General features: G+C 40.7%; 1 long non-coding RNA gene across 1 annotated transcript; it reads left to right on the top strand.

Annotated features, from left to right (window-relative positions):
• Window positions 1-19,223: 19,223 nt before the first annotated feature.
• LOC134478371 (uncharacterized) lies at window positions 19,224-23,750 on the top strand. Its single transcript, XR_010050998.1, has 2 exons — window positions 19,224-19,357; window positions 19,796-23,750. It is a non-coding gene; the product is annotated as an uncharacterized LOC134478371 (long non-coding RNA).
• Window positions 23,751-24,311: the final 561 nt, after the last annotated feature.

Below are 24,311 nucleotides of genomic sequence, written 5' to 3' on the forward strand. Positions count from 1 at the left end.
GAATCTCACTTAATCAAACAATAATTTCATTTAAGCAGGGTACCCTCGCTTGTCGGAGCTGCTATTTTCTTTTTATTTTTTTAAATCGGTACCGGGGATTAAACTCACGACTACCTGCTTGCAAGGCAGGCGTTTATGCCGCTGAGCTAAATCCCCAGCCCCTAGCTGCTATTTTCTTAATGGACTTAATATGCTCATCCTGAAATGGGGTTTCTTGGTTGCTCAGAAGATTCCAAGGTCAGTGTCCTGTGGAAGAATCAGTCCCCTGATGTAATAGAACATCATGAATGCAGGACAGGACAGGACTAAATGAAATAGAAGGAGGGCTGGCTGTTTCACAGGTGAATATTTGGAAATGAGGCAGCAGGCTTCACTGTCAAGATTTTCACACTGTCTCAATCCGCTGAGTTTCATTCAATACAATGAGTATATGCCTGCAAAAAGGAATACGTTTATTATGCAGGTGGAGAAATGACAGTTAAATGAGTTATATTCTGTAAAAGAGTAAAGATAACATGAAAGCAAACATTCCAGTTCCCTTAGACAAGATTCATATCTCATCTGGATATACAAACACTCACAGATGCTGAAGCTTAACATATTTCCAGAAGGGAGGGTAAGAATAGTTGCTTAAATGGATCCCACTATTGATCCTCTGGTCACTTGCTGGTGAAGAGGTAGAGTTGTATAAAGACCTCAGAGTGCAACTATGTGTGCCCAGCAGTTTCTTCCTCATATTCTGAAATCCTCCACACTTCATCATTAGTATGCCTAGAAGAAAAATGTTACATTTAATCATGTGATACTCTTGTTAAAACTAGATGGGCCTGAGTGATGTACAGGATACTTGTAAAGCACACTTCTAAATGTCTGGCAAAGTCATGCTAATATCACCTGATGGACAAAATTGGCCCCTGGACCCTTTGAGGGTACATCCCGAGCATAGTTCTTGGCTCTTATAAAGTGATTGTGATTTCCTTCCCTTATATTATTTCCTTTCCCTTATATGATGTTTCTTCATTATAAGAAGTCAAACCAAGGGCTGGGGATTTAGCTCAGTGGCATAAGCGTCTGCCTTGCAAGCATGCAGTTGTGAGTTCAATCCCTAGTGCCAGTAAAAAAAAATCAAACCAACACTGCAATCTTTGACACAATGAGACAGTCTTTATTTTTGCTTCTGTGGCACTGCAGATCAAAGGCAAGGCCTTTTCTATGATAGGTAAGTGCTACACTGCTGAACCATTCCCAAGCCCCTACTCCACAGCTGCATTTTGTTTTTGCCAGTGCTTTGATGTGTGTTCTTAATGATCAGGTCTCATTATAATGTCTAGACTAGCCTCAAATTCACTCTCTTGAGTGAATCTGTTGAAAATAAGTTCCTGGATTTTTTGGTGTAAGTTTCTCAATTTTTTGGTGTAAATGCAACAAGCATCAAAACATGTAGACATCAAAGACTCTCAACAAGGCTTTTTTCTTTTGCTAAAGGGTGGAAGCACAGGCCATCAGTGAGGTAGCAGACACACAGACTAGCTGGAAAATCAGGAGTTCTGAGGCCTAATGCATGGCAAGCAGCTACCTTTAAATTCATTAACTGAGTTCAAAGGCTTGCAAGATATTATGACTTGTAACTCAGTTGTACAAGAAAGGAAGTTAACTATTGCTAGGTTAGTTAGAGACAGAGGACAGTGATTTGAAAGGGAAGGTACTCAGTTTTTATCTTGGAAACCAGTGTGTTCTGGGAAAAAATACACAGTGACATGCCAGTAGGTACTTAAATAAAAGTGTGCTTGATAAATCCAGATGCCCACATTGACTGATTCACAACCCTGCACCCAGGAGTATGGGTCTTCTCTGACGCATTGTGTTTGAAAGATGAGAGAATGCCAAGTCATACTACATAAACAATATGCACTACATTCACATAACCAATTTTAGCATCATTTTGACCAACTGAATACTTTTTAAAAATTGGTGGTTTCCAGATACAAAAACAAGCTTATTTTAATTATTTCACAGCCTGAACATCACAAAATAATTGTTACATCATATCAACTTGAGAAGTTCAGAGATTTAATTAAAAGACTCAGCAGGGAGCCAGGATCCTAACTTCTTCAACCTGTACAAGAGGAGGACATAAGATACTACGATTGCTACATCCACCCTGGGGTGATGGGTAGTAATGTGCTTGCAAAATAAGGAGAAAAAGAAACTTGCTCTCCCTTCTTTTGCTCTTGTTGCTTTTTTGTCTTCTGCCTCTTGAAATGTTGCCCCAGTGCCATGCCATCTACCTTGGAGCCAGCTGTTTAGGGAATGAAACCTCCACAGACTGTAATCTAAATAAACCTTTCCTTCCTTAACCTTGGGTGTTGGATATTTTGTCCCAGCAATTAAAGAAAAGTAACCAAGACAACAATATTAACAATCCTGAAGAACTAGTATTAATTCTATCAATATTATGTCACATTAGAACCGTTACATTTTGCCCTTGCAGCTGAAACAAGCAGCACTGTTCCTTTTATCTCCCTTGTTTGGGCCAACCTCTAGGCTCAGTGAAGCTCTTTGGTTCCCTTCCCTGCCTGGGGATCTTTGACAGTTGGTGAGAGGAGCGCAGAACTGCAGTTTCTCCCTGTTAAGTAACACTTTATAAGTCTGTAGAGCTTCAGATAGATTTGTGCTGGCTTGTTTTCTTCCCTAGACTTGCTCTAGGCTGCTTTCCCACTTCCTCCCAAGTGTGTAAATTTACAATACCTTCTTCTGGAAACAGACAAAATCAAGGAATTTAGCAAGCTACATAGTGTTAATAGTTGTACCATCATCAAGGCACTCCCTGGTCCAATTCCACAACAAAAAGGTAGGTGTGAAATCTATAATACAACAAGCATTTCCATAAACATTGGTGGCTATTGAAAATCTATTTGCCCCATGTTTAACATCTGATAAAATCAATATGCCTCTCCCCATTTTGTTTCATATGAACCCATTTTTCTCTTTGGTAGAGAATTCATTTTTCTCTTTGGCTGTAGTGAGTCTGTTTTTTCTTTCTTTGGTTTTACACCTAATGAAATCAATAATGCCTTTCCTCTTTTTGCACTCATAAAAGTGTCCTTTCCCCCCCTGGTTTCTTCTTATCCAAATGACTTTTATAGACAGGGTCTCACTAGGCATTTCCCACTTGCCTTGCACTATGTACCTTCAGGCTGGCTTCAAACTTGTGGCCATCCTCCTACCTCAGTCTCCCAACTGCTGGAACTAAGGGCATGCACCAGCACAATGGGTTAATTTTATTCTTTATTTTTATCCATTACCTTTATGCTAGCTGGGCATGGTGGCTTATGTTTGTAATTACAGCACTCAGGAGGCTAACCATGAGTTCAAGGCAGCCTGGTGTACATAGTGATTGTGAGGCCAGCCTGAACTGCATAGCAAGACCCTGCCTCAAAAAGTAAAAAGAAACAAGGAAACAAGAAACTGTGATCTGTTTCTCCATGGAGGAGTCCACCAGTCTGTAGCATAAATGGGTGGAGGGTGATACTGAATGGTTGTTTGTGGATGCGGGCCTGAAGGAATGAGTGAAAGTCATAGTAACAGAAAGATTGATTATGATGCTATTAATGTCTTGTGCACACAAGGTGTTTGGTAAGTGGCTAGACTCTTCATCAGAAGATTAAGAAGGGTGACATTAGGCCAAAAGCCTTTCTTACACTTTGGTCCCCTTGCTCTGCACAAACGAGTCTGTTGTTTCTCAAATGATAATCCCACCATGATGACCCCTTTGTCCTGGGCTATCTACTGAAGGTTTGTAGCTACCATGTCTCTTCGTCCACTAAAACATCCCTACCTCACTGTTTGTACTTTCTTGGGCCCCACATTTTACCTTCAAATGTAAGGGAGTGGGAGAAGTATAAGATTAGAGAGAATGCTGGACTTTTAAGTCCTTTCAAGCCTCTTGTGAATAATGAGTATTTAGCCATCACAATAGGATGACAGGCAAATACATTCACACGAAAAATGCCAGTAAGAAAGGGCCAGGATCCCCAGGGAGCACCTGATCTGCTCACAAGGACATAAAATCTCTATTTAGAGATCCTGCCTTTTCTGTCCACCTCCAAGCATTCCAGTGGCATGCCCTAGCCCTAGTTGTCCAACCCCAGTGACTTCCATGGTGAGGCCCTGAGAAAGAGAGAGAACGAGAGGTGGGAAGAGAGACAAAGAGACAGAGACAGAAAGAGACAGAGACAGAAAGAGACAGAGACAGAGACAGACAGAAAGCATGAGCCCAGAGGGCAATGCCAGGGAAAACCTCTCAATGACCGTGGGCCATACTCACTATGTGGGCGACCAGCTCCCACCCTTGTGCACCATAAATACGGGATACTGACTTCATTTGCTCCTGTGCACTCACTTTGAGAGAGACAAAGCAGGCAGAGAATATTTCCATCAAAGTGGTAGCGCTTTAGAAACTTATAGCCAATTTCCAATAACCAGCACCAATGTGGGCCCAGCAGTAGGACATGCAATTAGGTAAAGAGAAATAGCAAACTTTACAATCTGTGGTGGATTCATAACTGGTGGTACTAGCTGGACAGAATCATCTTGGTGTGGAGCATGGATGGCCTACCTGTGGATTGTCATCAGTATAAAAAGCATACCTGGAGAGGAAGAGAAATGTTGTTCTTGCTCTTGTTGTTTGAAGCAGTTGGATCTTTGAAACTATTGGTTTACCTGGAGGAGCTTGTCATGCTGGCTTCCCTGGTATGAACTTGGCTGTTATCATCAGAGGAGCTCAGGACATTGTTGCTGAGAGTGGCTGTGTTTCAGTTTGGGGGAGCTCTTGTCTTTACTTCAAGCATTGCTTCCTGGCTCCATATGGGAAGATATGTGCTATTTAATCTCCTGGAGAAGCTAGTCATGCCGGCTTCCTGATATGAACTTGGCCGTTATCATTGTAGGAGCTTGGGACCTCACTGTCACTGAGGATGGCTGTGGTACTTTTGGGGAAGCCCTGGTTCTTATTCTGTGTGTCCCATCTTGGCTCCAGTGCAGACCCCTCAGCCTGCTGACATAGATCCTTCACTCAACTGGCATAGATTTTCTAGCTTCCACCACTGACCTTTGGCCTTGCCAGTGCAGATCCATGAAACAATCTTGCAAGAGTCACTGTGGGCTCTCGGCCACCAGTTGAACTCATGGGAGGCATTGCCATGGGCTCCAGATCTTCAGCAGACTCATGTAGGTTATTGCCATGGGACCCAGGCCTTTGGCTGGCTTTTCTAGGTCTTTAGTGTGTGGACAGATTCCTGAACTTTGTATTTTACTCCTTGGGTAACCATTTAAATTAGACAATAAATTATGTTCCCTTTTATAATTGCATTCCTTTCAATTCCTGACTATAGCATGATACAATTTGTTTTAAAGTGACACATTTAACTCTATAATTAGTAACTAGTCCAGGTTCTAGCTAAAGAAAGCAAGTTTTTTTCTATAGCCCTTCTGCTCATAATAATCCCTCCACCTGCCTGCCCCTAACTCCCCTGGACCCCAAAGCACTCCTTCCCTTCAAGGCCTTGCTCAAATCCTATCGACACCAAAAAGACTTCTCCTTTCTCTATATTCCTTCTAGAATGAATATAGTCCCTTCCATAATCAGCCCTGTCTGTCTGTCTATCTATGAGAAAACTCTTCTTTTAGAACAAAAGCTTCCCAGCAGAACCTAGCACAGTACCAGGTGCAGCAATCAAAGCCTCATTTGTTGCTGCCCAGTGGAGTGGAATGGGCCTACCCAGGGTCCCAAGTCCCAGTGAAATTGAGGGGTACTCTAACCGTTCTAGATCCAAGTGCCCTGGGGAAAGGACCCTGGTGGGTAATGCAAACTTGCCAGTATTTTTCAAGTTAAAAGGGACTATTTACTAGGTCCAGTAGAGCCCATTTTATTGTCCCAGCAGTCACATGGCTAAAGTGAGAAAGTGACTCATCTAGCTCCTTCTAGCAGACGGGGATTCTGACTACCCATTGGGTCGTTGGGTCCCCCAAATGACACTAAAGAGTTGAAGCTGGGGAGGAGAAGGGACCTGGGCCACACTTCCCTCCTCCTGCTCTTCCTTTCTCTCATGGTCCACGACAGCATCTCTCTCGGGCTCTTGGTCTACTGGGCTCTCTATAGGCTTTTTATCACTTGGGTTTTTCAGCTTTATCTCCCTTTTTTTCTCTCCCTCCCTCAGAGAAATGACTTATATCTAGACCATATAAAGAATTGAAAAATGTCAGGCCCCCCAAATTCAAAGACCCAATCCAAAAATGGGCATCTGAGATGAATACACACTTCTCAGATAAAGAAATACAAATGGCAAATAAATACATAAAAATGTTCAACATCACTGGTCATTCAAGAAATGCAAGTTAAAACAACACTGAGATTTCATCTCACTCCAGAAAGAATAGCTTCCATCAAGAAATCAACTGATAGGGGCTGGGGATTTAGCTCAGCGGCATAAGCACCTTCCTTGCAAGCAGGCGGTTGTGAGTTCGATCCCCGGTACCGATAAAAATGAAAAAGACAAAAAAAAAATCAACTGATAACAAATGTTGGTGGGGATGTGGGGGAAAAAGGAACACTTTTCCACTGTTGGGGGGTTGTGGACTGGTACAGCCATGGTGGAAATAAGTATGGAGATTCCTCAAAAAACTAGGATTGGAAGACCTATTCAACCCAAGTATTCATCTTATGGATATTTTCCCAGAAAAACTGAAAATGACATGGTACAGCAGTATATGTTCACCCATTTTATAGCAGCACAATTTGTAATAGCTAAAACTTGGAAACAATCCAAATGTCCATCAACCGTGGATTAGATAAGAAATATGTGATATTTTTATGCATTGGAATGTTACTGATCTATAAAGAAGGACAATCTTGGGGATTTTATATGTAAATGGAGGCAACTTGAAGTGAAATAAATCAAACTCACATTTTAAATATCGCATTGTCTCCCTAGTGTAAAAAGAAATCTAAAAAAGTAATAATATCCAAAATGTACACTAGATATTATGAAAATGAAAAGGAAAGGCTCAAAAGGAAAGAATAGGTACACACACACACACACACATATGTAACAAGATAGATAGCTGTACTACTTATCTGTTAGTTCATCCAAAAGAAAAGTTTGCGCTTTCATTGTTTGATCATTTTTTTGTGCTTAAACCGTGTAACCTGAACAACTACTTCTAAGATGATAATATGCAATACATGATGTAGTGTTATGGATTAAAAACTGGTGGTCAACTTAATGCCAGCAGAATTAAATCACCATGCTACTGAGTGCAGATGTTTCACCTGAGGAAAGCTGCCAGCATAAATAGAGACTGGAGAAAGAGAAGGAAGGGCGCTATTGTGTTGAGGTGTGGAGGCATCGTGGGTTCTCCAACGTGTTGCCATTCGAGCCGTTGGTTCTCCTGGAGAAGTGCTGGTCATCACATGAGCATTGCTTCCTGGCTCCGGAGGGGAGGATGCGTGCTGCTTGGTCTCCAGGATGAACTCATTATGCTGGCTTCCTGACATGTACTCGACTGTGCTTATCGTTAGAAGAGCTTGGGGCCTCTGTGTCGTTGAGGATGGCTGTGGTGCTTTTCAGAACAGCCCTGCTCTTTGTCGTGAGTGTGACTTCTCTGCTCCAGTGTAGAACCCTCAACCCATCAGCACAGCTCCGTCACCCTGCTGGCATAGGCTTTCTGGCTTCCATCGCTGACCTTTGGGCCTTCCCAGTACGGTTCCATAAAAGAGACTGGCATGAGTCCTTCTTGTGGGGTCTGGACCTCCAGTTGGACTCATGGGAGACGCTGTCTTGAGCTGTGGGTCTTCATCTGAAATCATATGGAACATTGCTGTGGGATTTAGGCCTTTGACTAAATATTCTATGTCTTTGGTGTTGCAGATAGATTTTCTGCAGTTTCTTGTGTTAACTGTGACTGTGACCACCATAAAAATAATATTGTAAACTCCATGTCCTAATTCTAATTGTTCTCTGCAAAACCCCTGACTACAACACTTAGCATTAATTTCCTACTATTTTATTAAACTATCATTTCTACCCTTTTTTTTAAGTTAACGAAGAATACATATACTGTTGTCATTGTTTGACCACTTTGTAGATATTTAATAGGTGCCCTTGTTCAAAAGTTTCCTTCAACTCTTATATTTCTTTGTTACTTTTTGTCTAGTTCATCTGTCCACTTGTGGCAGTGGGTTATTGAAGTTCCCCACTAAAATTGTATCTGTGTGTATTTGATTTGATAGTATTTGTTTAGCAAGGTTGGCTCACTGGCATTTGGTACATCAATGTTTCTAATTGTTATCTTTTACTATTCAACTCTATGTTTACCTAATGTAGTGAATTTCTTTATGTCTTCTAAATAGTTTTGGCTTGTGATTGATTTTATCTGAAATTAGCATATCTATCTCTGCTCTCTCCCAGTTTCCTGTTGCATGAAATATGTTTTTTAAATTCTTTGATTTTGAATCTTTAGATTTCATTTTGAAGCAAATGTGCTTCTTCCATGTCACATATGTTCCCATTTTGTTTCTTAATCTGTTCTGTTAATCCATTTCTTTTCACTGGGTAATTGAGCCTCTGTATTGAGAGTGATTACTGAATGGTATGGAATTTTCCCTGTCATTACACTGGCTTTATGCTTTTCTTTTCCTTAGTTATTTCTTTATATTCATCCTATTTATTTATTGTCCTTATTGGCGTCACTGTTTCTTTATAGTATATTCTTGAAATTTTGTCTATTTGAGACAGTGTCTTGCTCCATAGTCCAGGCTGGCCTTGAGCTCACTTTGTAGCCTAGGCTGGTCTCGAACTTGCAGCGATCTCCCTGCCTCAGCTTTTCCAGTGCTGGGATTGCAGGAGTGCAAGATAATACTTTTGTAATGGTGTTACAAGGTGATGAGTTCTTCAGGGTGGTTCTGGTTGTAGTGTAATAGAAAACTCGTAGAATAGCAAGCTTTTAGAAATTTTATAGCAGAAACTTAAAAATCAATTTATAGTCTGTTGCTGTGTTGAGATAAAATATACTCATGCTGCTTGTCTCATAAGTTAGACTTTTAAACTCAGTTGGCCTTGACTGTCTGCATCCAGCTGCTTCTCACGAATATTCCACCAGGACCTGGCCACATCCAGGTTTGATGTTTCTGTTTTTCTACCTAGAAATATATATCTAGTTTTACTACATGTCCCAAGGGCTTTCTACCTAGGACAGACTGATTCACTCAATGGCACATTTAAATCTACCTTCTCCGCTCAACTCTCCCCTCCACAAAATACTCCTGCTTTATGATAAACAATTCCTTTAAAGTAGACTTGCCTAAAACTAGTCTGCTTGATAACATATGACATGATTCAAGCAACCAATTTTATGGTAACCTGATAATCAGATTCTGTACTTCCCGCTTACAAACCTTTGTTTGTAAACTAAACTGAAAATTGATTGGACGCTGGTTGTTTGGATTCCATGCCCCCAGCCTGCCAGCACTTGCCTTCTAACTCCTAGGTGTGAAGCATTTTCCTTTAGATTCAGTACTAGGATTTCATAATAATAAAAATACTACTTCTTCATCAACTGATTTGGAAGATTTTTCAGGATACATAACTTGGATTTGGAATTGTTCTCTGATAAGCTGTGAAATGGTTTTTTTGTTTGCAGCATCTTGTCCTTCACGGTTTGTGTTGAGAAGTGCAATGTAACTCTAGTGGGTTCACATTTACATGGAACTTGTTGCTTTCACTAACAGGTGTTAAGATTTTGTCTCTGTGATGAACATCTGGGAGTCTAAGTACTACGTGAGTGGAGAAGTTCTCTTTTGAACCATAGCTACTTGGTTTCCTGTATGACATTCTTTTCTGTGTGTATATTTTTTTTTTTTTTGTCTTTTTCATTTTTATCGGTACCGGGGATTGAACTCATGACCGCCTGCTTGCAAGGCAGGTGCTTATGCCACTGAGCTAAATCCCCAGCCCCATATTTCTTTCCCTGTAGTTGGGAAGTTTTCTGCCTTGAGTTTTTGAACAGCTTTCGTTATGCCATCCATGCTGTTTTCTCATTTTTTAATTATATCAGTTGCTTGTTGTCTTTTGCACCATCTAGCAGCTGGTGGATCCAATTTCATGTCCTCTTGTTGCTTTAATGGTGTCTGAGTAGTTGCTCTTTGCAGGCACATTTTATTCTATTTCTGAAATTATGCCCTCACACTGATCACATTTGTAGCCCTTGCATTTGAAATAATTTATTTTATACCAAGAATCAAGCTCAGGAGTCATACTTGCTAGGCAGACACTGTGCTGCTGAGCTATATCCCTGACCCTCAAAATCATCGTTAGTCTCTTGAATTTATATTTGAAACTTTTTCATGCACACTGTTTTGATAAATGGTCACTCGTATTTGAATCATATTGTTTTGTTCATTTTCCTTAAAATCACTGTCTTCTTAAAGGTTCTATATAATTTTGGATATTACTTCCTTGCCTGTTTGGTTATATATTCTGTTATGGGGTTTTCTCTGGGATTCATATGCTGATGTCTTTGTGGTGCAATGATTCTTCTTTTTCTATATTCTTTGACAATTGGTAAATTATTTTTCTCACATGCAGTACCACCTCTACGTATAACATAATTGCACACCATTTCCACAAATCTAGAAATAGAAGAAATAGATAATTCCCTCAAAGGACGGAGAATTAGCATTAGGAAAAATTGACAACAATGATGATGGAAATCATCAAATATAAAATAAAAGAAACCATCCATAACCTGATAAGGGCATCTACAAAAAACCAAAAACCAAAATCACATGAAATGGCAAAAATTTGAATGTTTCTTCAGAAGACAAGAAAGCAAGAAAATCTGCTCTCACCACTCATTCCCTGTATTGCACTGGAGATTTTCACCAGTGCAATAAGAAAACCAAAACAGAAGTCAAGAAATAAAACTCAGCCTGTCTCCAACCTGTGTATGTAAAAAATTTCTTAGGACCTGCCAAGAGAACTTCTACAGATAATAAATGGCCTTAATTAGGGTATACAATACCGAACCTACAATGAAAATCAACTATATTTATTGAAGTAAATCTAAAGGTGAGAAATACACAGAGAACAAACAGCTCATTAGCCAGTAGGGAAGCTCTGGCTTGATGCTGCCTTTCCAGATAAGGACAAAGTGTCTCAGCCAGGGGTTGCTGGGCCTTGGGCTTCACTTCTCAGTTCTTTGCAGGATAAGCTATTTGGCAAAAAATTTGGCAGAGCTCTTAGGAAAGTTCACCACAGATGGTATGATTCCTTGAAGGTCACCATGGAGAGAAAGAATCCATATTCACCTTAAAATCTTTGCTGGGGTCACAACAAAAGCACTTGTTCACTACCAGTTTTCAAGTCTTTTTTATTTGAAAGCGATTAAGACAAAAGAGAACATAACAGAGCAGATCAGAACAGAACAATTTAAGCAACACTGTATTTTACCACAAGACCATCCGAAATAACAGTATCTACCGTAAAGTCTCTTTCTTTGAAATAGTTGAGCATACCTTCACATACAATAGTATCAAACATAACAAAAGAGTATAAAACCATTCAAGACAATGAAACTATTACAGGGCATTCGGAACTATATAACAGAAAATGAACAATGGCTACTATAATATCTCCTTTTCCATAAAAAATTTGTTTATACTATCACATATAATAAAATCCAATAAGATACAACATGATTGAACCAATGGAAACAAAAGAACGAAAGCATGGTAAAAATTCAAAGCAAGATGATATTAAATCAGCACTGGCTATTATAATGTCTTGTTTTCTTCAAAATAGCTGTTCATACCATCACAGATAATAAAATCAAACAAACTAGAATAAAACCATTCCAACTAATGAATGAAAACATTATAAGGCTTCAAAGCGCTGGGGATTTAGCTCAGCGGCATAAGCACCTGCCTTGCAAGCAGGCAGTCGTGAGTTCGATCCCCGGTACCGGTAAAAAGGAAAAAAAAAAAAAAAGAAAACAAGTTAATAGGAGATTAACAATGATTAATATAATGGGGCTGGGGGTTTAATTTTTTTTTTAATTTTTATTTAAGGAGAAAAGAAAAGAAAGAAAAAAAAAACAGTGAAGGGGTACAAGTTATACAGATTTACAGAATAAAAAAATGCGCAGTAGGAAATCACTAGTTAATGGATTACATATTGCCATCTTAGAAATAATTAAGTCGCAAAATTAAAGCATTGTAGAGTGGACATTCCAACAATGATACTGCAAACAGTTCTGTTCAATGATCCAATAAAACTCTGTGCTATCATTTTCTATCTTATACATTTAAATATACATGCAGTTATATAGTTTAGAGCACTTTCTTTTCCTCTCTTTTGTACAGTGACTATTACACATTCTGGGTTTCATTGCTCCCACGGTTCTTGTTACTTTTTTGGAAGAGAGTAAAACCAAATGTGACATAACAGAACAGAATCGGTCAAGTCAAAAGGGTGGACATAATAGATAATATAAAAACATAATACAAGGTGATCAACAATGGTTACCATAATGCCTCCTGCTATTTCTAATAGAATTGCCTACATCATTAGTTGTAATACAATTGAACAAAACCGTAAAGAATAAAACCGACAAAACCAAAACATTGGAGATATTGTAGGTCTTCAAAAGTAGATAAAAGTCAACGAGAATGGGCGTTATAATGAATCTCATTATCTTCTCAGCTGATACCTAAACTTTCGAACCTGATACTATCCAGCAAAACAGAATAGAGGAACCTCAGTCAAAAGCAAGATGGTGAGAGTAATACAGGGCTTCAAATCGAGATAATAGAAAGTCAAAGTGGGTTACTATATTATATCCTGCTATATTTTTCCCTTTAATTAAGTGGATAAAAATAAAAAAGTAAATAATGGAGTGGAGATTGAGAAAAAGGAGGGCATAACAGCGAAACAGGGCAGATCAAAACATAACCATTTAAGCAGAATAGTGTTTCACCACCAGCTAATCCTGACCCCAAAAATAGTTACCATATTGACTCCCTCCCTGAAGTCCTTGAGTACAACTTCATATACTGTATCATTAAGTATATCAAAACAATGTGAATCCATTTAAGAGAATGACAGCATTATAGAGTATTTAGAATCGACTAACAGAAAATGAACAATGGTCTCTGTATAATCTCCTTGTCTTTAAAAGGTTTTTTCTTATACTATCGTACATAACAAAATCCAATAAGATACAACCTGTTTAGACCATTGGAGACAGAAGAACAAAAGCTAGATGAGACTTCAAAACAAGATGGTACTAAATCAGCATTACCTATTAAAATGTCATTTTCTCCAAAAAAAAGCTGTTCCTATCATCCAATCTTCTGTCTCATTTCTGTTGAGCTCTTTTTCTGTCAGTAGCTGTCAGTTTGTCTTCTTCATTTTGTTCTCTGCTCCATTCGTTGTGGCCTCCCCGCCCCTATTTCTGGGTTCTTTGTATTTTTCTTTTTTTAGAATATCCTGCAATACTTTCTGTAGGGTTGAATTGGTGGTTGCAAATTCCCCCAGTTCCTCTTTATCCTGGAAGCACCTCGTTTTTCCATCAATTTCCAGGGACAGTTGTGCAGGATATCTCAATCTTGGCTGTAGATTATTATCTTTCAAAGCTTGAATTATTTCTCCCCATGCTCTTCGTGATTTGATGGTTTGTGAAGAGAAATCTGCTGTAATTCTGATGGGTCTTCCCTTGTAAGTGATCTGTTTCTTGTCTCTTACAGCTTTTAATATTCTGTTCTTGTATTGAATTTCTGGAATTTTTATTATTATATGCCTGGGTGTTTCTCTGTTAGGGTTGTAGGTAGCTGGGGTCCTGTATGCCTCATACATTTGAGTATCTTTACCTTTTGCTAAATTAGGAAAATTCTCCTGGATTATTTCTGTGAGTAGCTTTTGTAGTTCACTTGTTTGTGTCCCTACTTCTTCTTTTATGTTCTTAATCCTTAAGTTATGGCTCCTCTTATCATCTTCTTGTCTTTGTATTATTGCTGTGTGTTTCTTTGTTATTTTTAAGAAGTTTTTCATTTCATTCTCCCATGTTTCAAGTCTGCCCTCCAATTCAGATAGTCTGTCCTTAGTTTCTTTCAAGCTGTTATGCCAGTCTTGGGTAGACTTCTTAATTTCTTGATAGTCCCTTTGCACCTGCTTCACATACTCAATGCTTTCTCTGTTTTCTCCATCAAGCAATTCTCCCCTCTTTTTCTGTTCTTCCATTCCACCATCTGCATTTTCCTGGGTGGTGCTTAGCATTTCTCTAACTATTCTGCATACTTCTAGCTTCAGGTCATTGATAACTTCATTCCTGAATTGGTCTATGAGGCTCTCTAAATGGCGCTTAATATATATTGGTGCAGTGTCCACTATTGCCTGATTCTCAGGATTGGGGGTCGAGGAGCCTTTTTTGTTGCTTCCCTTCCCCATATTTTCTGTTCCTTATAAAATGTAATCTTACACAGGAGGCCCGGCTTCCCTGCCTGTCAGCCACAGCTTGATTAAATTGCGCTGGCTAGTTGTTCCCGCTCACCGCGGCGCCCCAGGGAGTTGCGGAGGAGGCAGCCTACGCGGGAGTCGGGAGTCGGTCGCTCCTCCGGGCCACCGTCAGGCTCTGGGATCTGGGTTAGGCCAGCCTAGGGAGTCCGCGAGCAGCGTCCCTCCGGCCAGGTACCTTTCACCAATCCCGTCCGAGAGGGAATCGTGCGGCTGCAGTTGCCACCGCGCCCTGCTCTTACAGGGCTGCCCGCGCCCAGAAAAACCTCCGCTGGAGTCAAACTGCGGTAGGGAGTCAGTTCCTCGCTCACCTCGCCATCAGTCAGCCTTCCTCCCTGTCCGTCGCGTTTCCGACTCCGTTCGGAGACTCCCGTTCCCAGAGCTCGGCAGTCGCGTCTCTCCTTGCCGAGCCCGAGCCGCTGTGGACCAGGCGCCGGCCGCCGGGCGGGGCGGGAAATCCAAACCGCGGTTTCCGATGGCGCGGGAACTACTCCCGTTCCCAGAGCTCGGCAGTCGCGTCTCTCCTTGCCGAGCCGCTGTGGACCAGGCGCCGGCCGCCGGGCGGGGCGGTAAATCCAAACCGCGGTTTCCAATGGCGCGGAGTCGAGCCTCCACACCGAGATTTTTCTGTTCCTATTTTAGCGCCAGGACTGTATTCCAAGTTGGATTCTCTCAGCCCAGTTCGTTCCTGAGTCAGCAGAGCATATCTCTACTCGGGGCTGGGGGTTTAGCTCAGTGGCATAAGCACCTGCCTTGCAAGCAGGCGGTCGTGAGTTTGATCCCCGGTACCGATAAAAATGAAAATGAAAATGAAAAAAGGCTTCAAAGCAATGTAATGGGGAATCATGATTACCATAAACTCATGTACTCTGACCATTTCTTACACTAGGGAGACTATATGGTATTTATACATGTGAGTTTGATTTATTTTGCTTATGAGTATTGATAGAACTGTGGGGGACCAGCAGCGGCTGAAAAGATAAGAAGTATGAAGTATAAATGACCTTTATTTTGAGAATGCGGGGAGAGACATCCCTCATCCCCTGGGGCACAGCATCTCTACCCCGGGGGTCAGTGATCTCTCTGTGGAACACGTGGAGTGGAGGCATATAAGTAGCCTCGGTTTGCGGTGTAATCTAAGGGGGGCATTAGGGATGCATGGGTAGCCCATTGGTCCTTGTTTGGCGCCATAGGTAAATTCCTAGGGGAGGGCAAGATAGGAGCTCCTTGGCTTTACAGGCTACAGTGTCCTGTCTGGGCCAAAAATCTTTCAAGTATGGTCTCAAGTTGCATCCATTTATTTATAAATATCTCAATGTGATCATTCTTTATAGCTGAATAGTACTCCATTGTATAAAAATACCACAACTTTTTTATCCACTTCTCAGTTGATGGACACTTAGGTTGTTTCCAAGATCTGGCTACTACAAATTGAGCTGCTATAAACATGGGTGCACATATATCACTGTAGTACGACGTTTTCAGTTCTTCTGGGAATATGCCTAGAAGTGGAATAGCTGGGTCAAATGGGGCTTCCAATTCCAGCTTTTTGAGGAATCTCCAGACTGACCTCCACAAAGGTTGTACCAGTCTACACTCCCACCAACAGTATACGAGAGTTCCTTTTCCCCCACAGCTTCTCCAGTATTTGTTGTTGGTAGTTTAGTTGATCCTGGCCATTCTTTGTGGAGTGAGGTGGAATCTCAGTGTTGCTTTAATTTGCATTTATCTAATGACTAATGATGATGAACATTTTTTCATGTATTTATTTGCCATGTTGTATTTCTTCATCTGAGCAGTTCTCAAGTCTTACACATATTTCCTGTGGGCACTATCTGATGAGGTCAGTGGTCTGCATGGTTGCACTAGTTCAGCGCCCCTGAGCAGGCCAGCTCCCAGGGGCAGGACTGTTGAATCACAGCTGGGCCTGGAGTGTTTTAGGGGAAGCATGGCCACTGTTTGCAGATTTGGGCCCTCTGTTTTGCTAGTATACCACACATCTCTTAATGAACACCAAACATGGGGTGATAGAAAAAGTCAGCAGACATAAAACTCAAATGCTGTTTGAAGTGATGCAAACCTGCAGTGCAGCAATTACAGGTTTTCAGAGAAATAGACCTTGTCTTGTCACTGAAAGCACAAGGCCAAAGCTACTCTGTTTTGAATTTAAATGACCTGGCCATATACTCACTACCCACTACTAAGGTTAAATACCCAAAACAGTCGATTTCCAAGACAAGAGCCAAGGACTTTCCACTGCACACTGAAATCCCTTTCCTCTAATTAACCAAGGAATTTGCTGCTCCTCCTGTACCACCAAGTTTTCAGCTACCAAATATTTTTAGCCTCTGAATTCAGTCAATGAATTTAAGGATAGATGCTTCCTATGTGTTAGGGCTTAAAACCCCAGTTCCTGCAATACCCAGGGTATGTGCTATCTCATTGCTGGGGTATTCTTGCAATCTTTTGCAAAAGAAAAAGCCCTGTCACTATTCCTTGATGTCATAGTGCCTCATCATGTGCACTGAAAAACTGAGCCTGAGTGTATTTCCAAGGGGTTGAAGCCAAAGGAGTGCAAATTTAAGGTCAGCCTGTATTATAAAGACACACACACATACACACATATGCATGCACACACATGCACGTGGCAAGAACAGCAGCAAACCTTAACAAAGTTATGCAGCGGGGGAGGCTGGGGGGCTGGCTCAGTGGTACAGCATTTACCCAGCATATACAAGGCCTTGCCTTTGATCTCCAGTGCTGCAAAAACAGAAACAAAAAATATCCTTGTTTCAAAGATTGCAGTCTTAGTTTTACTTCATCCAATACACAATCATGGTAAACTCAAGTGTAGGAAATGGGTGTCTACTTTAGGAGAGACAGAAATGAGACGATGTGGAAAGAGATGCAAAAATTAAAGGGGACTGAGGAGCCACAGTTGGTGATTCATGCTAGTGTGGTTCAACCAGATAACCAGAAGGGTACTTTACAAATATCCTTTTGTAATCCCAAATATTGAGTATTGTAATCAAAGTATTATAATCCCCTTTTCAGTCTTCTTCACAATTCAAAACGTTATGATTGTAACCCCACTGAGATGTTATTGGTATCTCAGCAAATTAAATCAAATCTATTACCTCCAATGCAACACACAGCAAGAGTAAAGACACAAAGACATATTCAAAATTAAGGGCACCCCAGAGGTCCTAAACTCAATCCCTACGAGGAGATGCAGACAAAGACTTTAACCCAAGGTCTCCCCCTGAATTTATCTTGTGAAGAAGGGGGTGGCTTGAGGGTGAGAGACAGTGAGGATGGAGGGCTACATGAGCAACTTGAGCTGACTAACTAGGTAAACAGAAAAGCATCTTTGCAAAATTCAGAGAGAATGACCCGCAGAAGTACCAATCTGCATAATTCAATTAAGGTAGCAATAGAATTGTTTTTGGAGGCTGTTGCTTCAGTTTCTGAAATGTATACTTTTGCACCTTAAGGACTCATAGCCTCTTTATTTCAAGTTGACAGTTGACAGTCCTGAAGCCCACCGTCTCTGTTATCCCAGTGTACCCATATCTTTTACAAAGAGTGCTGTGCAAGGCAACAGGAGACTGTCTGATGGTTTTAGAGATTACATACCTCGGCTAGCCTTATTTGCAATGTTTAGAACTAATTGGAGAGGGAAGGAAATACCATAGTCAGTTCTGTACATATCAGTATATGGAAAAAAGCCTTTATATGATCAGTGTTGCGGCAATTGTTCTGCATTCAAGAAGAGTCAGTCAAATTCTTTCCTACAGTATCTAATACATCTCTCTGGCATAACAATATCATAAACAAGAGAATCATATGACTCCATATATTTTGTTTCTAGTAATATGTGTTCAAAGGAGGAGTATTTTAACCTGTAGGGAGGAAACTCCTGGGTATGAAAAGCTATGGTTTGAAGTCCTTCTGTATCCCTTCCTCTTCACTGGGAAGGGACCAAACAACCAAGGAGGGGCTGAATTTGAGCAATCATTCCAGTCCTCATACCTGGCAATTAGCTTGTTGTCAACTTTAATCCTGGATAAAATACAAATCTTGCCTAAGGGAATTGCAATATTTGTTTTTCCTAGTTCTCCATCTACAGTTTTTCTTGTGAGGGAGTATATTCACTTTCTTGAATAAAAGTGAATAGATTACAATAGTGTGAAAATCTTGATGATGGAATCAGCTGCCTTATTGCCAAACAGTCACCTGTGAAAAGGCAGCACCCCTTCTATTATATTCATTCTTGTGCTGTCTCACACTCATGATGTTCTCTTATATCAGGGCACTGATTCTTCCACAGGACACTAACCATAGAAACGTCTGAATACACTAGGGACCCCATTTCAGAAGCGCACACTACATCCATTGAGAAAACAGAGGCAGATCTAGAAAGTCAGGAGTAAACTGCTTAAATGCAATTATTCTTACTCGAGATAAAGTTGATATTGTGGGAAAGAGCATTATCCAGAATTTCCTGAGTGATAAACTATCATTTGGGCTCTAGCCAAGCAGGGAGGAGTTTACTTTCTCTGGTCAGAGGGAAGGCAATGGAGCAGGAGCCAATCAATAAGGGGGAGGCGGGCTGCACGAACTGTCCAATGACGTGACTGAGGTGGGCGGGGACTTCCGGTGTCATGGCTCCCTGTCGTGATCGCAGTGATGAGGGATCCTCAGTTCCGTTAGACAACCTTCTGGAACTTCTGCTGACTGCAGGACGCGTGGGAAGACTTGGGACACCGGGAAGCCGCGCAGTGGTGATGGTGCGGGACGGAAGTCGGGGAAGGGATGGGTTCGGGCTTATGGCTGAGAGGGGGCGGCCAGAACCAGCTCTGGGAGCTGCAGCCTCCCTGCCGAGCTCCAGGCCCCGAGGTCCTCCTGGGCTCTGGGGCTTTTGCCACTTTTCCCTCGGCGGGGTCAGGGTCACCGCCGTGTTCCGTGAGTCCGTCCCCACGGTGACACTGCCCGCCCACGGTGCCGTCTGGTGTGGCCCAGCACCGCCTCAGCAGTATGGGGAGAGCGGGGCTCGGGGCGGCCCTCGTTCAGGATGCTTGGAGCCGGTGCGGCTGCGGGGCGCTGGGTCCCTGGTCTCGGTGCTCTCAGTAGCAGAACTGGAGGATGTGACGGTTATAAATGTCTGCAAGGCAGGGTCTCAGACCCACACCTTCTCTCCTCAGACCTCTGCCATTTTCTATTCACAGTGAAGTCCTGTGTTTCCAGTATTTCCCTACATTGCCAGCTCATAATATATGCACATAAGTGCCATGAGAATGCGATGCAAGGCTTAACACTGCAGGTAACCTGACTCCGGATGAGTGCTTCCCAAGCATGCAGTGAACTCAGCAAAGCAATTATCACCCTAGTTATTTATGGCAGAGCCCTATTGACAACTAGAAAGAACACTATCATCAACTCAGGATACTACGGAGTGAGTTCTTGAAACCTAAGGAAGATGGTAGTACTCCTTCTGGTAGCTCCGCATCTCAGGTCTCTAGACTCACCCTTGCTGAGCTTGCCTGTCTCTGACATATAAAGAGGAAAAAAAAAATCAGAGATCAGCGCCAAGCAAAACTGTATTACAGGTAGTGCAAGAAAAGATACAAAGACACTCCATAAGAGAAGCATGAATAATCCAAGCTGAGTCACAAAGCGGGGTGCCTTACTGGTTCATGGGATGGGGGCCCTATCTCCACCACCTCCAAGGGTCACTGTGTGATTGGTTATTGGACTTTTTGGTAGGACCTGGCTTTTGCTATAGGCAATTTTCCAGCAACCATTTTACCAACACATTTTGGAGAAGTTACCTTCTGCAAAGGGAGCTTAAAGAAGCAGGGTGTAGCTTATACAGATACACGAGTGAAACTACAGCTGTCAACAAGACTTTGCTGTGACACAGAAACTATGTCTCCTTTACTTCTTACAGGGCTCAGTTCCCTATGTAACTGTCCTTATATGCCTCAGTTCACCCTACATTAGGCGAATTTTCATTGAAAGTAAGAATACCTCCCCTGATTTTTGGAATCATCCGGAGTGGGTGGCTAAATGGCTGCTCAATCCAGAGCTAATTATAAATAACCAGAGCACAGTAATTGTTTGGTTATTTAATGTCCACCTCTCACAGGTGGCTCTGTGTATGTAAAATGACTGTGTTAAACTCAGGAAATCAAACGTATTTTCTTAACGTGTAAGGCTGAAAAAAAAAAAACTGGGATTCTAGAGAAAAAGTGGTTGTTTTGCACTTTAAGTTCAGGGAAACTGGACAGTTTGGTGAGGAGTGGCTGGAACTCCTTGTAGGATGGAAGACTGCATTTCCTGTTTCCTGAGGAAGTTCCGTCTTGTTCTTCTATCTATAGTTCACTATGTCTTCTTATTTTATTTCTCATTATAATGGCTTATTTCTCAAACACACTATAGGCTGTTTTCTTTTGCTGGGTGCCTTATTTATAAAGTAGCTAAACAACCTATTCTTTACAAACGATCTAAATGATGCCTTCCAGAGAGCTTAGAATGCTGAGGAAAATGGTGGGGATTTTAATGTATTGTAAATGTGGAAAGAGGTGGTCTTTTTTATTTATTTATTTATTTTTTGTCTTTTTCCTTTTTATCGGTACCAGGGACCGAACTCACGACTGCCTGCTTGCAAGGCAGGCACTTATGCCGCTGAGCTAAATCCCCAGCCCCTGGTAGTCTTTTTGACAAAGAAAATAATTAAAATATGTTCATTTTATAAGAATTCCTACCCATGTAAAATCCTTTTATTGTAATATGTACATGTGCTTGTTCACTATTATAGAAAACTTTATGTGGCAGATGGATAGGGCTATGTGCCTATCCATCTGCCATAAAACTTTTCATCTATGGGCTTTCCAGACCACAGAATTCAGTCTGCCTGGCCACCATGAAAGTACCAAATTTTGTTAGATCACAAGGTCCACTCCCATCAATGGTGTGATGACAGTGTGCTTCAGGGATAAAATACAGCCAGCTCATCTTGCTTGCTTGGCATTGTCTCTTCTGCATAAAGAAAGTTTAATTCACTGAGAAACTTTTGAAAGTAGGTTTTAATTTGTTCTGTTTGTGACACCAGTCAGTTTGTACCCAAAATCAAGGAATGGGAAAGGGGTCTTGCTAAGGACAACCTTCTGGGAGAGCTACAGGTAAAACTCAACCTGAGAAACACATTTAACTGGGTCATCGACATGTAAATAGATGTGATACTGGCAGTGGTTGGAAGGGCAAGAGCTGTCATCCCTAAAATCATTGCTATCATCCTTGTACTGTTTCTACATATTGAATTAAAATTGAGATGTTGATTGAGATGGACTTCTTATAAAACAAGTACTGAAGCAGAGGTAAATCCCCAGAGTTAGGTTCTACATGCTTAAAAATGAATAGGAAAAAAAGGAATTTTTGAATAGAGAAGAACAATGAGGATTAAAAAGTAAATAGGGTAGCAAAAATAAGGTGGCTGATTGTGTTTGTAACTGTATATGCATCTTCCAATCTGTTCCACTGGTCCTCAGGGTTATTTTTTTGCCAGCACTCTGCTGCTTTTATCACAGTAACTTTGTGATAATTCAAGTCAGGGATTGTGATGTCTTTGCCTCACCTTTGTTGCCCAGTGTTGCCTTTGCTATTCTGGGCATTTCTGCTTGCAGATGAATTTTAGCAGTGTTTTCTCTAGTTCTGTGAGGCATGTTAAGGGTATTTTAAATGGAAATGCATTAAATCTGTATAACATTTTGGGGAGTATGGCCATTTTCACTGTTTGCCCTTCCTACCCATGAGTAAGTGATACCCTTCCATTTTCTGATATCCCCTTTAATCTCCTTTTTCAGAGTACTGCAATTTTGATGATATAGATCTTTTATTTGTTTTGTTAGATTGATCCTACCTATATCATTTTTTTGGATGCCATTGTGAAGGGTGTTGTTTCCCCAATTTCTCTCTCAGTGTGTTTTTATTTTTTTATTTTTTATTTTGTCTTTTTCGTTTTTACCGGTACCAGGGTTCGAACTCACGACTGCCTGCTTGCAAGGCAGGCACTTATGCCGCTGAGCTAAATCCCCAGCCCCGTCTCAGTGTGTTTTTAAAATGATGCTCTGAGCCAAATCCTTTGTGATTGTTCCAGCAAGCTTACAATTACTGAAACATTCCTTAATAGAAGTCCACAGAAATAATGTAAATACATAAATTAAGAATATGACAAACAGTTCCATACACATTTGGGGTTCTTGAGAACTTGTTTGCTCCATGTTTAACAATTGATAACATCAATACATTTCTTTTTCTCTAGTTTCTTGTAAACCTATTTCTTTTTGGATTTCTCCTAAGCATATTTATATCTTTAGCTTCTCTTAAGCCTATTTTTCTTCTTAGCTTCTTTTAAACCTATATCACTCTTTGACCACAATGAAATCATATTTTGATCCAAGTTTAACACCTGATGATTTTACTGTCCATTCATTCCATAATGAATACTAAGCACTACCAATGCACTTCTCACTTTTGCATGCACACACTCATAAGTCCATGCTTCAGTTGCTAATTGCTGCTTACCAGAGGAGCACTCAATATTCTCAGTGGGAAAGACAGTGAAAAGATGGGAAAATGAAAAGAGATGAAAGTTGGGGTCAGGTGGAGTCCTCTGTCTTGATTGGGGAAAAGAAATGCACATTTATTTCTACATTCAGAAGTATAATATCAATCTCAATTCCTCTGCCTCATAACTTGTTTTCCAGGCTGGCCTGGACCCCTTGCCTTCTCATAGTTGTGAAAACATTTTATGTGGCTTTCTTTGGGCTCTACCTGTTATCATGGCTGGTCTGATTTTAACTCCACATGTGTGATGAATCTACATCCTCAATCACTCTCTGAGCAACACTACTGTGTTATGATTTTGTTGTTTCTTTGACTTTTTTTGACTAATAGTCTGGCTGCTGCAATGCATCTTGCCAGAAGATTTTAGCATGATAAGTCTGGGTCTCTCTTAACATTTAAAAATTTTAATGGAATACCTGTTACAAAACTGCAATCTGAAATCTTGTCCTGGAAATAGCCAAAAGTTAAAGGAAAATCTGAATATGCTGCCCTGTTTTTTCTTTGTCTCTGAATGCACATAATCTGGAAAAAAATTAAATTATTTGAAAATGATAATTTTGTATTTGTAGTTTTTCTCCTTGCAGCTAGTTTTCATGAGGCACAGTTTGAAGGGCACATTGACAGTGTTAGAAACAGCTGTTTTCTTTTTCAATCATTATTTTACATAAAACAGTTCATTAAACTCTCAAAATTTACTGGGAATGGGAACCCCCTAGGGGGGTCTTAGTAAGACAGTGGGATTGCTGAGATCTACACTGATTTTTTTTTCATTCTGTAAATGTGAAGTGAGGAATTTATCAGAGGATGATCACCTGCACTTTCTAGTTGGAAAGTTCACCACTTTATTAGAGAAAACAGTTTACCCAAGGACAGGGATAGAAATAAAAAATAAATCAACTTATAAACCTAAAGGTAATTTAGAAGTTATCAGAAAATTTAGAGTAAGATATACACAGTATCAACAAAGAAATCATATTTATACTTACAGATTTTAGGTACTATAAATTTGTTTAAGAATTTGTGGTTTACATTGACAAGAAAGTCACCATGTTTTATATTTCCTGCTTACAAAAGATCTGTAAAAATGTAAATAAATATTAAAAAACTCAAAGACAC

The sequence above is a fragment of the Cavia porcellus genome, unplaced genomic scaffold (genome assembly GCF_034190915.1).
Source record: "Cavia porcellus strain 051 isolate PalLab524CR breed Dunkin Hartley unplaced genomic scaffold, mCavPor4.1 scaffold_12, whole genome shotgun sequence".
NCBI lineage: Eukaryota > Metazoa > Chordata > Mammalia > Rodentia > Caviidae > Cavia > Cavia porcellus.